Here is a 14,998-nt window from a genome sequence, read left to right as displayed (position 1 = left end):
AAGGGTTAACAAAGAGACTTTCAGACTTGTACCCATGTGAACTGACCAAATTCAAAGCTGCTTGCCTTTAAAATTTCAAATGTATAAATTCTACTTAGCACAAATGGATTTTGCTTTGTTTTACTTCCTTAGGCCATAAAAAAGAAAAAGACAGAAGATTATTTTACCATAACACAACACTAGCAGAATACAATATTTAATGCAAGCCATATCATCTTTGAAGTTTAGCCTTATGGCAAATGTGGTGTTTTCTTCAACAGAACATGTAAAGCATATCTGAGAAGTACAGAGTGGTGATTTGCCAGTTACCAAGCAAGCCGGACTTTCATATACACTAATGCAGGCATTATAAAGCCTGAATCAGATAGTCCAAAAATCCTTGCATATTGAAAGCCAGTTTTACCAAAACTGCAGGGAAGGTGAAAAGCATACAAATTGGTCTTTACATATGTAGATGGCAGACCACATGATTCTGACATACAAGTAAAATGTCTGTTGAGACAAAGTACCTCATCAGGTTAATATATGCCTTGTATGTTTTTTTTTAAATCAAAATATCTAAAACCACCACCAGGATTAAATGATTTATTATCTATATCATGTCTTTCAAAATTAACAGCATATCAGAGATAAAGTACAGTTCTGTAAAATCTTACCATAATGTTAGATGTCCTTCTCTTCACTGTTGCAGTATTCATTAGAATAGGGATCCCCTAACAAGGGTGGCCCGACATCTGACCAGTACGCCAAAGCCTTTAGGTTGCTTTAAGGTACGCCACATGTCACACATACGCTCCTTGCATAGAGTAGGGCAAAAAGGTGACATCTGGATGTACCAACCTCAGAACTGACAGCCCCAGTAGGAACACCAGTGAGAGGTAATCACTGCATCCAAAAGAAAAATGGACTAGGGGGTGAAGGGAAAGAGTGAATACTGCAACAGTGAATCGAAGGATATCTACTGTTATGGTAAGATTTTATACAACTGTATTATGTCCTTCCATTTCACTGTTGCAGTATTCATTACAGTAGGGAGAGTGCCAAAGCTCAAAAAGGAGAGGGAGGAAGGAGGATCAGCAGAGCTCTCTAGGAAGCCATGAAGGATGGCCCTAGCAAAACCAACCCTAGATCTGGAAATTCCATCCAACTTGTAGTGCTTGGTAAATGTATGCACACAAATCCAGGTAGCTGCCTCAAGAATACATTTATTATCCAAACGCTTGAAAAAAAAAAGTACCAGAAGTAGTCACAGATCTAGTAGAATGAGCCTTAACAGAAGAAGGAAGGCTTTTACCATGAAAGGAATAACAAAAAGAAATGGTTTTAGAAATCCAAGAAGAAATAGTTTGCTTGGACACAGCCAATCCTAAAGAACTAGAATGAAAGGAAACAAAGAGCTGATCAGATTTATGAAAAGTCTTAGTCTTATCCAAATAAAATCTGAGTTGTCTATGCATATCCAGTGTATGCAGGACATTCTCACTAGCAGATTGCCCAAAAGGGAAAAAAGTGGGCAAATGAATAAACTGATTAAGGGACAACTCATTTATCACCTTGGGTGTAAAAGAGGGCTTAAAGCTCAGACACCTGTCTTGCAGAAGTAAGGGCTAACAAAAGTATAGCCTTCCAAGAGCAATGATGCAAGGAAGCTGAAGCTGCAGGCTCAATAGAGCCTGGGTGAAGTTTTCCAAAACAAAATTAAGATCCCAAGGAGGAGGAACAGGCTTCCTGCGAGACCTAATATGTAAGACACCTTTAAGAAATTGACTTCAAATCTAGAAGCTAAAGGAGGTGATAAAGGCAGAGAGGCAGACATGGCTGACAAGTGGGCCTTAACAGAAGAATAAGCCAACCCAGCATTGAGCAGTTCACACAGATAAAGGAACAAGTGAAGGGTGGTTAGTCTAGGGTTTGGGGTAAACATCCTCACTGGTCCTTTTGAACCTTTTAAACATTTTTTTTCAAGTTTTTAGCATCTGGTATTTAAGCCCTGCATTCTGCTTGTTTGCATGTCTTGCAGCATTGTGCACTGCCTCACAGATAAATTCAACAATTTTTCCCTTTGCTGCAGCACATTAGTGTAGCCCTGAGCCTTAGTACTTTTCTGTTCAAAGAAATACTGCTAGTGAGCTCTGTAATCTATTAAATCACTAGCAAAACTAAAACCCTGGCAGAAATATCCATCCTCTGAGCTCCTACGTGAGCAATCCTGAAAAGCCCCAGCTTTGTGACAACAGTTCTTCAACCTAGCATTATGGACAGTTGGACTACCCTTGTTTCTCCTGCCAACCTTGTTGACTTGGGTCTCTTGAGGCAGTGTAGCAATTGCCTCATGTAAGCTGACAACCCTCTACCAATAATTCACTCTAGTACAGTGTGTGAGAGATGCATCTACACTAAGAATCTTGAATCCATGTTCTCTCTCACACCAAACAGTAACACTGAAGAGGTTAGGTTGTCAACCCACTCACCACTACTCATGCACATATTTCCACTACCCATACACATAGTATGCCTCAAACACAAAATCAACATACACAGAGGTACTCTCAAAAAACTTACCGAAACACCAGAGACCTCCAAAACAAGACTGCTACAACTAACACAGTTCTCACAGCACCCATGACGCATAGCAAGTCTCACCTACCAAGCCCGTAAGGCGTTAACACTCAAAAATCAAATTTTCTTGTTATTGGAGACTTAATAGTTAGAAATACAGATTTCCAACTCACCAGGTTGGACAAGGAGAAAGTCACGGTCAGCTACCTGTCTGATGCCAGGATTCATCAGATCACATATGCACTCAGGTCTCTCAGCAACAAGTACCATTACGACTCTTTCATAGTTCATGTTACAGTGAATGACCTGAGATATACCTCACTGGACTATATGAAGAGAAATATGACTGAGATCTCGGAGTATGTGTCCTAGTCAGGTATGTCTCTAGCCTTGAGCAGCATACTATCCTCACCTAGAATGATGCCACAGTACAAACAAAAAAATGACAGATTTCAATAACTGGCTTAGTTTTTGGTGTCATTCAAAGGGGATACAGTTTCTATCATCCTGGGAAGGCATGGTCGACAAACCTCGCTGCTTTGCCACAGATGGTTTGCACCTGGGACCACTAAGCTTTTTGCTGCTAGCATAGGCTCTTGCCTCCCCCATAGTGCCTTTTTTTAGGCAAGGTCTTGAAAACAAACTTACCGATGGGAAATTTTCCAGTCATAACAAAATAAGGGTCATGTTGCTAAACACTATGCGGTTAAACCAAAAACTGCATACCCTGGAAGTATTTCTGTCACTGGAAGATGTAAATATCTGTGCAGTCACAGAAACCTGGTTCAAGGCCTGAGAGAGTACCCTGGCCTTGTACAGCTACAATGCTTCCCAAACCTTCAGACCGCAAAATGAACGTGTGAGAACCAAAGGAGGTGGTGTTTCTGTCTATGTCAGAGATCAATTCTCCTCCAGTCTAGTTAGACTGGAATTACTCCAAGTAAAAGGTTACTGTGGGTAAGACCCCATTCAAGTCATAGCCAGTTATAGATCCCCCTGTGGGTCATTACACGCATGAAACATACTTGACCAAACCAGAGTCAATCCAAATATTCCTGAATACACTGGTTATGGGGGATTTCAATTATACCACCATCAACTGGTAAACCTATGCTAACCCTAACTCACTAGCATAAAAGTTCCTTGACTTTGTTGACTCAAATGCCCTGGAATAAATTGTTCATACCCCGATAACAGGAACAAAAGTACAGTTGTGTACACTTACCATAAATGTAGATGTTAGAGTGTATTCACTGTTGCAGTCATTACATTTGGGTAATCTGCTTGCAGGTTGCCCTCAGTCGGCCTGATTAACAAAGTCTTGGGTCCTGCGTCGGTTGCTGTCCCTTCTTCCATGACGTCAGGTCATCATGACGTCAGGTCATCAGGGGTATAAAACATGCAGCTGATGCCATTACATCAATTTTTCTTGCCCCAGATGTCAGGTGCCCCCCTAATGGGAAGCAATTAAATATAAAAGCACAAAGATATACCTCCAACAAAAAAGCAAATACACCAAAAAGGCTTTTAAGCATAGTAAAGGAAAGTAGAGGTATTGCCAAAGGAAGTTAGGAGGTTGGAGGGAGGGTAACCAGGACTGCAACAGTGAATACACACGAACATCTACATTTATGGTAAGTGTACACACCTGTACTATGTTCTTCATGTTTCACTGTTGCAGTCATTATATTTGGGTAGATTCCCAAAGCTATGGCTGGGAGGAGGAGTTTAGATAGCATTAGGGCCAGCTATAAGGCCCTGCAAGACTGCAGTGGCAAAGCCAGCTCTGGATTTAAAGAAAATTGGCAAATGATAATGCTTGGTGAAAGTATGTACAGAACCCAGGTAGCAGCTACTAGGATGTCCCTGGTAGGGACGCCTCTGAGAAAGGCTGTAGTGGTAGATGCAGCCCTGGTGGAGTGAGTTCTGATCCCCTGAGGGATAGGTTTTCCACGGTGCTTATAGCAGAAATGAATGCAGTGTCTTATCCATTTAGAAATGGTTTGCTTTGAAATAGCCTTCCCCTCTGCCCCTGCAGCAAATGCTACCAGCAGTTGTTCAGATTTCTTTTGAGGTTTAGTCCTGTCCAAGTAGAATCTAAGTTGTCTGTGCACATCTAAAGAATGCAGTATCTGTTCCCCTTTATTCTGTGGATTGGGAAAGAAGGTTGGCAAATGAATGGACTAATTAAGAGCCACACTGGATACCACCTTGGGCATGAAGGATGGATTGGTTCTGAGTGACACCCTGTCCGCATGAAAGATGATGAAAGGCTCCACTGCCATAAGGGCCTGTAATTCAGATACCCTTCTAGCTGAAGTAATTGCTAAAAGGAAAGCTGTTTTCCAAGAAAGAAATTTAAAGTCTGCAGTAGCAGCTGGCTCGAAAGGAAGTAGAGTGAGTTTCTCCAAGACAAAGTTAAGGTCCCAGGCTGGGGTTGGAGCTCTCTTGGGTGGTCTCAAATTTTTGGCCCCTCTGAGGAACTGCTCCAGCACTGGATGAGAGATGAGAGAAGATTCTGTGTTACAATGAGCTGAAATGGCTGAGGCGTGGATTTTAATGGTGGAAAAAGACAGGCCCTTGTGAAGCATCTCAGTTAAGTATTGTAAAATCTGAGGTAAATTGGGTGCTGCTCTGCTCATCCCTTGAGATTGGTTTCAGGCACAGAATCTTTTCGATTTTTCAGCACAAGATTTTCTAGTACTAGGCCTCCTTGCCTCTAAGATATCACAGATTTGCTGAGGGATGGTAAAGGAGAGATTAAGTAATTAGCCAGGCTGCAAGGTTCAGTGTTGGAAGCTGAGGGTGCAAAATCTGGTTCTCCTGCTGAGACAGCAGGGAAGGAGTCTGAGGCAGGTGACATGGAGATAACTGTGACAGCGCGCAGGAGGGGGTACCAGTGTTGACGCGGCCAGTCTGGAGCAATCAAGATCATCCTTGGTTTGTCCTGTTTGACTTTTAGTAGTACTTTAGAGAGCAGAGGCAGAGGGGGGAAGGCATAGACTGATAGGTTTTTCCAGCTTTAGGACAGAGCATCCACTTTTCAGGCTTGTTTGCGGGGAGTCCTTGTGCAAAATTTGTCCAATTGGTAATTCTGGGGAGAGGCAAACAGGTCTATATCTGGGCTCCTCCATTTGCTTGTCAACATGTTGAAAATCCTTGGTTCCAATTTCCACTCGTGTGGCTCCATGAGGTTTCTGCTTAGTCCATCTGCCAGTGTATTTAATTTTCCTGGCAGGAATTGAGCTTGTAGGTGCACTTGGTAGCTCAAGGCTGTGTTCCACAATGCCATGGCTAGTTTGCAGAGGGGGTAAGAATGTGTACCCCCTGTTTGTTTATGTACCACATAACAGTGGTGTTGTCCATCTTTACCATTAGTTGTCCTGAAGAATGTGGTCCTTCAAGGCTGTCAGAGCATTCTGTACAGCTAACATTACTTTTTGATTGATATGCAGGTGCATTTGACTTGGGTTCCATTTGCCCTGAATGCACTTCCCTGCCAGGTGAGCCCCCCCATGCATAATCTGATGCATCTGGTGTTAGGGTTTGGGCAGCAGGGGGTGGTGTGAAAGGTAGTTCCTTGTTTTGGTGGCAGGCCCCTGCCCACCAGAGGAACTCTAGGCGTAGGCAAGGTATGATAGGAATCATTGTTTCTAGGTTTTGACACCATTGGCTATTTAGATACCGCTGTAGTTTCCCCATATGCAGTATTGCATATAGAATTAGAAGAATGCAGGAGGCCATGAACCCCAAGGCTTGCAGTATTTGTCTTGCAGATAGCAGGGTTTTTTGTGGCCACTTGTTTGAAGTAGGTTGTCAAATGAATTTGCTTCTCTGGCGTGAGGTAAGCCATCTGGGAAGTTGTATTCAAGCTTGCTCCCAGGAATATAATTTGTTGACAGGGTACCAGTTGTGATTTCTTTTTGTTTAATGCCAGAAGTCTAAATCTCAAAATGCACTCACTCGAGGCACTCCTTAAAATGGAGGACATCGATATCTGTGCAGTGACTGAGTCTTGGTTCAAGGCTCCAGGGAGCACCCCTGCACTACCAGGCTATAACTCATACCACACTTTTCAGCCATGTAACCTGGACCGGAACACCAAATGCGGAGGTGTGTCCATATTCATTAAGGATATCGACACCTCCAGGCTAGTTGCTCAGCATAATGCAGCTGAGGTTATCCAAGTGCAACTAACTCTGGGCAAAACTGCAATCCAAATTATAGCTTGCTACAGATCACCCATCATGCCCCATGATTCCCACTCTTCTTTTCTTGATGTACTGGAAAATATTAGGGTTCAACCAAACACCCTAATAATGGGCGATTTCAACTACCCCACCATTAAGTGGGAAAACTACTCATGTACCAACTCCTTCGCTCAACGCTTTCTGGAATTCATAAACTTCAATGCCCTGAATCAACTTATCCACACCCCCACCAGGGGCAACAATATCCTAGATCTAGTCATTACCAACATGAGTGACCGGTGTTCCAGACCTGAAGTCAATGCCTCATTGGTCCGATCCGACCATAAGCTAATTACCCTAGATATCCACATCCTGCCCCCCATTAAAGAAACCATGGTAAAAAATTTCTCCAAAGCCAACTTCATGCTTCTTAAGACAGAAGTGGTGAACTTCATGACACCCATGCAGATGGACAATATAGTTACAACTACTGAATCCTACATAATTGCACTTTATAAGCACTTACATGAGTGCATGGATCGTACTATCCCAAACAGAACCAAGACGCTATCCTCCAAAAAAAGGAAGCCAATCTGGTGGTTCCCTGCCATAAACAAACTGTACAACAGAAGGAAGAAACTGTTGCAAAAGAGAGTAAAATCCCATGAGTGGAGGAGCTCCCTGGTCAGCCTCAGTAAGAAGCTGCGGTCCCTGACAAAATCTTCCAAAGCTAGTTACGAAAACAAAATCGCCACTGATTTTAAAGACAACCACAAAGCATTCCTTAGCTATATCAAGAATCTCAATGGCAACACTCAGATCTGCTCTGAGTTACAGCACAATGGCACTAAATATACAGACCCAACTGATATTGCCAACATCCTGGCAGATGGGTTCAGTGCTAACTTTACCCCCCTCTCACCCCCTAAAGAGCCCATCTCTATACTGGAAGAATGCAAAGTTCCTGTAATCACGGCTGCACAGGTAAAAACCACACTTTCCAAAGCCAAGAACACAGCATCCATGGGACCAGACAACATCCCAGGCTGCATTCTACAAGAACTACAGAACGAACTGGCACCCCACCTAAGTACCATGTTCAATCATAGCCTCACCTCAGGCTTTGTGCCTGCTGAATGGCGCACAGCGACAGTTATCCCACTCCACAAGGAGGGAGCCACCACGGACCCCGGGAACTATCGTCCCATTAGCCTGACAGGCCTGGTCTGCAAGGCCATGGAACGTATTATCATGGAACTTATAAACAAAGACATTGGTAATCTCCAAACTCTGGACCCCACCCAGTTCGGGTTTGTAAAAGGCAGATCATGTCTCCTAAATTTGATAGACTTCTTTGAAGCAGTCACCAAAGCCGTTGACAAGGGTAACGTGGTTCACACAGCCTATCTAGATCTTGCCAAGGCTGTTGACACCATCCCCCACTCTGGAATTATAGATAAACTCAGTAAACTAGGTATAAATCCCTATGTCACAAGATGGGTTGCCAACTGGCTCACTGACAGAACCCACACTGTGAAAGTAGCAGACTCCAAATCCAACTTCAGACCAGTGACAAGTGGAGTACCACAGGGTTCAGTCCTGGGTCCTCTCCTGTTTGGTATCTACTTCTCTGAAGTACAGGCTAACACAGAAGGTCTATGGCTAATGAAGTTCGTAGATGACTACAAACTAGGAGCCATAAACGAAACTCATAACGATGTGGACATCCTACGAAAGTGCCTCACTGAGACAGATGCCTGGTGTCAAATCCATGGCCTCAAGCTCAATGCCAAAAAGTGCATTGTCATCCCCTTTGGTAAAAACTCTGCACCCATGAACTACAACATAGGCAGTAGTATACTTAACACCGAAAGTGTGATAACAGACCTTGGGACACAGGTGGACAGTAGTCCCTCCTTTGATAATCACATTGCCACAGTAGTCAGGAAATCCTTCTACGTGGCACACCTCATCACAAAAGGTTTCTCATCCAGAAAAAAAAAGGTCATTGTTCCCTTCTACTCATCACTCATTAGACCCATTATAGAGTTTTTATTTTGTTTTTATTTTGTTTTTATTTTGGTTTAGTTACTGCTTTATAGTTATACTCATCTCCCATTACAATTTTGTTAGAAATGGTGTATTAACCTGCATAATATGACCTTTAATATTGCTCCTAATTGTCTTTTTGTCCACTTTTTCTGTTTTATTTTTACTTCCTGTCTTGTTCCATTCTCCCCTCCCCCCCCCCTTGTTTTTTCTCTTTCCTCTTTTCTTACTACTCACTCTAAAAATTTTCTTTTTCTTTTTTCCATCTTTTTTAGTCAGCATTTTTAGTAGATTGTGGTATGTGATGTTGTTGACTGTCATTATTTTTGGTAATGTTATATGTATTAACCAAATATTTAGGTTTATAATTTTTCATATTTAAATAGTTTAGTAGTCTTTAATTAAATTAGACTTTCGTTTTTATAGGTTTTAAGTTGGTTAACACTATATATTTTTGTATGGTATGATAATGTTATATGCCACATTGAGTCTGATGTAAAGCCAGTATTAGCTGTTTTTAGAAATGAGTTCTTACTATTTCTAATTTGCCTAATTAATTGGGCTTTTACCCGCCAATATGGCTCATTAAGTAGGGTGTGTTTGTGTATATATACTGGTGTATTTTTATAATCATTATAACCTGATGAAGCGCACTTGTTAGTGCGTGAAAGCGCTCGTTTTACTTAAAATAAAAAGTCTTTTTATCATCGTGGTGGCTCCAGTAATTTGTTGGAATACCCATTATAGAGTACAATGCCCCTTTTGGTATGTACCTCACAAGACATCTACAACAACTGGAAAGGCCGCAGAAATACCTCACAAAGAGGATTACCGGCCTCAAACTGATGCCCTACGCAGACCATCTCTAAAAACTCCAGCTTTACTCTGTCGCATATCGCCTACTCAGAGGTGATCTCTGCCTAACATACAAAGCTATGTCAAACACAGAGCTGTTGGACATGCTCCACTTAAAGAAATCCCTCCGAGCCACAAGCTCTAGGGACCTAAACCTTGTCACCACAATAAACAGAACATGCTGGAGTGATAGATTCCTGTCCCAGAGACATCCCATACTCTGGAATAAACTACCTATCTGTATCAAACAAAGCTCCTCATTAGCACTCTTCAAGAAAAATCTTGATGACTGGATGGGAAATAGGAAATTCACCCTGGGGATCACCTCTGTGGCTCTGCTCGACAGTGGCACAGGAAAATAATTTTCTTGGGTGGCAAAAGTCAGGGTACCTTTTTGGCTGGGCTTGTACAGGCCCCAGGACCGATAGCCTAGTACCTACCTATGAACCTATGGTGTACCTCAGACAAGTTAGAGCCCTTTTTACAAAGGCCAGATAATTCAAAAGTATGTCCTGGCTTTCTGCCTGAATTAGACAAGCGTCCAGGTATGGGTATATTTGAATATAATTCTTTGCCTGCAAAATGCAATAACTGGAGCTAGACACTTTGTGAATACCCTGGGTGCAGTAGATAAGCCAAAGGGCAGTGCAGAGAACTGATAGTGCGTGTAGCCTGCTTTGAAGCATAGGTATCTTCTGCAAGATTCCCTGACTGGAATGTGCAGGTATGCTTCTTTTAAATCTAGTGTTGCCAACCAGGCATCCTTGCCTGGCATAGGAAGTAATTGGTGAAGAGTCAGCATCTTGAATTTTGGAATCTCCAAAAATGTGTTTAGAGTAGACAGGTCCAAGACAGAACGCCATAAACTGTCTTTTCTGGGTACCAGGAAAATTCTCTAGTAGAAACCTTGTCCCTTTTCCTCTTCTGGTACCAGTTGAATAGCCCTCATGCTTAAGAGAGAAAGTACTTGTTTTTGGGCCTCTGCCCACTGATTTGGGGGTAGGTCCGGCCACCCACTTGGTGTTGGCAACGTGTGGAAGTGAAATCTGTATCCCTGGGACATTATATTTAAAACCCATTTGTCCTGGGTAATGAGTTCCCAATTCTTTGCATGAAGAGCAATCTTTCCCCCCAAAGGGGCAGTCAGATGATAAGTGCTTGGAAATTTTAAAAGGAAGTCATTGAGACAGTTTACCATAGGGGGGAGTCTTATTATTCCCAGACTTGGAAGTGGAGGCCCCCCCACTGCTTAGTTCTGTGAGTCCCCTGGGACTGAAACATGGGGTTTTTGCTGTGTCTGGGTTTGGCTTGAGAAGACCTGGAAGGGGCTGGAAAGGACCAGTTCTTAGAGGGCCAGTGCCTACTAAATCTAGGAGGCTGAACTTGTAAAAAATAGTTAACAGTTTGCATAGATTTAGCTTTATCTTCCATCTTTTTAAGAACTTCCTCAGCCTTGTTGCCAAACAGGTGGTCCTGATTTAAAGGCGCATCCAACAATTTAGCTTTAACATGATCAGACAAAGATTGCTCCTAAAGCCAAGCATGCCTTCTCAGCACATACCCAGTAACAGCAGCCCTGCAAGAGGCCTCTAATGAATCAAAACCACATTGCAAAGTATGTTTTCCAACTTGCTCGGCAGAGTGCATTAAATCCTGTAATTCTTTATTTTCCACACAGTCAGGAATCAACATCATTTTCTGTTTAAGCAGTGCAATAACATGTTGCTGATATTTTAACATATGAAACTGGCAGTTTAAAGCCCTAATGGCCAAGGTTGCAGAAAGTACAGTTGTGTACACTTACCATAAATGTAGATGTTCGAGTGTATTCACTGTTGCAGTCATTACATTTGTGTAATCTGCTGGCAGGTTGCCCTCAGTCAGCCTGATTAACAAAGTCTTGGGTCCTGCGTCGGATACTGTCCCTTCTTCCATGACGTCAGGTCGTCAGGGGTATAAAACATGCAGCCGACGCCATTACATCAGTTTTTCTTGCCCCAGATGTCAGGTGCCAAATACATATATATATATATATATATATATATATATATATATATATATATATATATATATAAGCAATTTAAAACACAAAAAATATACATCCAAACAAAAGCAAATACACCAAAAAGGCTTTTAAGTGTAGTAAAAGAAAGAAGTGGCATAGTAAGAGAAATAACAGGGGGCTGGAGGGAGGGTAACCAGGACTGCAGCAGTGAATACACTCGAACATCTACATTTATGGTAAGTGTACACAACTGTACTATGTTCTTTGTGTTTCACTGTTGCAGTCAGTCCATTTGGGTATATTCACAAAGCTATGTTTGGGAGGATGGATTTATACAGCATAAGACCCTGCAAAACAGCAGTGGAAAAGCCAGCTCTGAAAATTGGTAAATGATAGTGTTTGGTGAAAGTATGAACTGAACTCCAGGTAGCAGCTTCTAGAATATCCCTGGTAGGAACACTTCTGAGAAAAGCTGTAGAAGTAGATGCAGCCCTGGTGGAATGGGATCTGATCCCCTGGGGGATAGGTTTTCTATGGTACTTATAGCAGAAATTAATACAATGGCTTATCCATTTGGAAATGGTTTGCTTTGAAGTAGCCTTTCCCTCTGACCCTGCAGCAAATGCCATCAGCAGTTGTTCAGATTTTCTTTGAGATTTAGTCCTGTTCAAGTAAAATCTAAGTTGTCTGTGTACACCCAATGAATGCAGAATCTGCTCCCCCTTGTTCTGTGGATTGGGAAAGAAAGTTGGCAAATGAATGGTCTGATTAAGAGCCACACTGGATACCACCCTTGGGCATGAAGGATGGGTTGGTCCTGAGCGATACCCCTGTCCACATGAAAAATGATGAAAGGCTCCACTGCCATAAGAGCCTGTAATTCAGAAATCCTTCTAGCCAAAGTGATTGCTAAAAGGAAGGCTGTTTTCCTGGAGAGAAATTTTAAGTCTGCAGTAGCAGCTGGCTTGAAAGGAGGGAGAGTGAGTTTCTCCAATACAAAGTTAAAGGTCCCAGGCAGGAGTTGGAGCTCTCCTGGGTGGTCTCAAGTTTTTGGCCCCTCTGAGATACTGCTTTAGCAGAGGATGAGAGAAGAGGGGAGGTTCTGTGTTGTAATGAGCTGAAATGGCTGAGGCATGGACTTTTATGGAAGAAAAAGACAGGCCCGTGTGAAGCATCTCAGTTAAGTATTGCAAAATCTGAGGTATGTTGGGCACTGCTATGCTTATCCGTTGAGATTGATTTCAGGCACAGAATCCTTTCCATTTGCCAGCATAAGAGTTTCTAGTACTAGGTCTTCTCGCCTCCAACATGACATCCATCACAGGTTTGCTGAGGGATGCTAAGGGTGAATTTAGGTGATTAGCCATGCTGCAAGATTCAAAGTTTGGAGCTGAGGGTGCAGAGTTGGGTTGTTCTGCTGAGACAGTAAGGAAGGTGTCTGAGGCAGGTGCCATGGTGAAATGTGTGACACACTGCGCAGGAGTGTGTACCAATGTTGGCAAGGCCAGTCTGGAGCAATCAAAATCATTCTTGGTTTGTACTGTTTTACTTTTAGTAGAACTTTGGAGAGCAGAGGCAGAGGGGGAAAGGCATAGACTGATAGGTTTTTCCAGCTGAAGGACAGAGCATCCACTTTCCAGGCTTTTTTGTGATGAGTTCTTGTGCAAAATTTGTCCAACTGGTAGTTCTGGGGTGAGACAAAAAGATCTATGTCTGGGCTCCCCCATTTGTGTGTCAACATGTTGAAAATCCAGGGTTCCAGTTTCCATTCATGTGGGTCCATGAGATTTCTGCTTAGTTCGTCTGCCAGAGTATTCAGCTTTCCTGGCAAGAATTGAGCTTGTAGTTGTACTTGATAGGCCAAGGCCATATTCCACAATGCCATGGCTAGTCTGCAGAAGGGGTAGGAATGTGTACCCCCCTGCTTGTTTATGTACCACATAAATGTGGTGTTGTCCGTCTTTATCAGTAATCGTCCTGGATGAAGGTAGTCCTTGAAGGCTGTCAGTGCATTCTGTACAGCTAGCATTTCTTTTTGATTTATATGAAGGTGCATTTGATTTGGGCTCCATTTGCCCTGAATGCACTTCCCTGCCAGATGAGCCCCCCATGCATAGTCTGATGCATCTGTAGTTAGGGTTTGGGCGGCAGGGGGTGTTGTCAATGGCAGACCCTTGTTTTGGTGGCAGGCCTCTGCCCACCATAGGAACTCTAGGCACAGGCAAGGTATGATAGGAATTATTGTTTCCAGGCTGTGACAATGTTGACTCCATAAGCTTAAGTACCACTGAAGTTTCCTCATATGCAGTCTTGCATATGGAATTAGAAGAATGCAGGAGGCCATGAACCCCAAGGCTTGCAGGATTTGCCTTGCAGAAAGCAGGGATTTTGTGGCCACCTGTTTGAAGTAAGTCACCAAATGAATTTGCTTTTCTGGTATAAGGAAAACCATCTGGGTAGTTGTATTCAAGCTTGCACCCAGGAATGTAATTTTTTGAGAGGGTACCAGTTGTGATTTCTTTTCTTTTATAGTGTACCCTGGACAAGTTAGAACCCTTTTTACAAACGCCAGATGTTTTAGAAGAATGTCCTTGTTTTCTGCCTGAATTAGACAATGGTCCAGGTATGGATATATTTGAATATTTCTTTTTTGCCTGCAAAATGCAATTACTGGAGCCAGGCACTCTGTAAAGACTGTGGGCACAGTAGATAAGCCAACGGGCAGTGCATTGAACTGGTAATGCAAGTAGCCTGCTTTGAAGCGTCGGTATCTTCTTCAAGATTCCCTGATTGGGATATGCAGGTAAGCCTCTTTTAAATCTAGAGTTGACAATCAGGCATCTTTGCCTAGCATAGGAAGTAACTGGTGAAGAGTCAGCATCTTGAATTTTGGAATGTCCAGAAAGGTGTTTAGAGTAGATAGGTCCAGAATTGGACACCATGATTTGTCTTTTCTGGGTACCAGGAAAAGTCTGGAATAGAAACCTTGTCCCTTTTCCTCTTCTGGTACTAGTTGAATAGCCCCCATGTTCAAGAGGTAAAGTGCTTGTTTCTGGGCCTTTACCCACTGATTTGGGGGCAGGTCTGGCCATCCGGTTGGAGTTGGCAATGTGTGGAAATGAAATCTGTATCCCTGGGATACTAAATTTAAAACCCATTTGTCCTGGGTTATAAGTTGCCAGTTTCCCCCCTAAAGGGGCAGCTAAAAGGTAAGTGCTTGGTAACTGTACAGGAAAGTCACTGATACTGCTTACCATAGGGAGGTGTCTTATTGTTTCCAGATTTGGAAGAGGAGGCACCCCATTGCTTAGTTCTGAAAGTCCCTTGGGACTGAAACGTG

The 14,998-nt window shown here is 42.8% G+C and overlaps 1 protein-coding gene across 3 annotated transcripts in view; it reads right to left on the bottom strand.

Moving 5' to 3' along the window:
• The window catches only part of UROS (uroporphyrinogen III synthase), a 582,635-nt gene that overhangs the window by 385,072 nt on the left and 182,565 nt on the right, over positions 1-14,998 (bottom strand). The gene's annotated exons all lie outside the window — the stretch shown is intronic.

This window comes from Protopterus annectens, chromosome 14.part0 (assembly GCF_019279795.1).
Source record: "Protopterus annectens isolate FY-2018-M chromosome 14.part0, PAN1.0, whole genome shotgun sequence".
NCBI classification, from domain to species: Eukaryota; Metazoa; Chordata; order Ceratodontiformes; family Protopteridae; genus Protopterus; species Protopterus annectens.
This window is presented reverse-complemented; position numbering and strand designations above follow the sequence as displayed.